Source organism: Cryptomeria japonica, unplaced genomic scaffold (genome assembly GCF_030272615.1).
Source record: "Cryptomeria japonica unplaced genomic scaffold, Sugi_1.0 HiC_scaffold_307, whole genome shotgun sequence".
NCBI classification, from domain to species: Eukaryota; Viridiplantae; Streptophyta; class Pinopsida; order Cupressales; family Cupressaceae; genus Cryptomeria; species Cryptomeria japonica.
In genome coordinates this window covers 91,376-92,500 of record NW_026729129.1, presented here as the reverse complement: position 1 = coordinate 92,500, position 1,125 = coordinate 91,376, and the positions used below count along the sequence as shown (strand labels likewise).

The following is a 1,125-nucleotide window of genomic DNA, read 5'->3' as shown; positions in this document are numbered from 1 at the left end:
TGCGTGCACCTGCCCCGGCCGCGCACCCGGCCCCGCCCAGCTTCGCTCACCTGTCCCGGGCGTCTGGTGCGGAACCTTAGAGTAAGAAACATCACCGTGCACCTTGGCCAACGTGCGCGACTCGACCGAGCGCGCACTGGCCGAGGTGCACACCGATTTCACCTGGGTGCGCGCGCAGCACCTCGGGCGCACCGGGGTGCGCGCACAACGCCCGGGTTGCACCGTGGCCTGTGTGCTCGGGGCGCCTCGGGTGCGCGCTCGGTGTCGCCCCCGCGCGCGCGGTAGTGCGGGCAGCGCACCCCGGCCCGGCCCGGCCCCGACGAGAACGCAAACGGGCAAAAGGTTTATTCAAATAGCATTGCGACGCCCGGCGAAAAACTAAAAAAGGGTGCAACACCGGGACTTCCCGGGAGGTCACCCATCCCAGTACTACTCCGGCCCAAGCGCGCTTAACTGCGGAGTTCTGATGGGATCCGGTGCACTAACGCTGGTATGATCGCACCCGTTATGAGCTTGTCGCAGTGTGTACTTAGCAAACCGCGACCCACGTGCGAATCCACCCCGGCCACCCACCCCCGTCGAGGTGCACACCCTCCCTCGCGAAGTGCGCCCCGTTCGCCAAGTGTGAGCCCTGCCCGGGTGCGCGCACCTTGCTAGGGCGTCGGGTGTGCACCCGGCCCGGCCTACGTGCGTGCACCTGGACGGGGCGTCGTGTGCGTGCAGTGTCCCGTCTGCAACGCGGTGCCCACACACCACCTCGGGCGCAACGACCTGCGCTCACATGTGGGCCGAGTGCACCTTGGTGCATGTTCGGGGCGCCTCGGGTGCACGCTCGATCTTGCCCCGGTGCACCAAGGCGCTCGGTTTGCCCCGGGTGCGCACTTGGTGCAAGGTGGGCACCCAAAATAGGGATCAAGCACCAAAACACAAGTTTCGGGATGCAAAATGGGACCCAAGGACCACAAATGCGTTCCAAGACCCATGATGGGTCCACGAGAACAAAAATGTGTTCCGAGACTTAATAAACAAATATTGGGTTTTAGGAGAAGAAACATGCTCTGATGCCCAAAACGAGAATCGACCCCGAAAAGGCCACAGGCCAAAAGTGGGATGCGAGACAAAAAA

General features: G+C 63.5%; 1 non-coding gene across 1 annotated transcript; it reads right to left on the bottom strand.

The window, feature by feature from the left end:
• Positions 1-385: 385 nt before the first annotated feature.
• Positions 386-504, bottom strand: LOC131870238 (5S ribosomal RNA). Its single transcript, XR_009368563.1, has one exon. It is a non-coding gene; the product is annotated as a 5S ribosomal RNA (ribosomal RNA).
• Between the last annotated feature and the right edge of the window lie 621 nt (positions 505-1,125).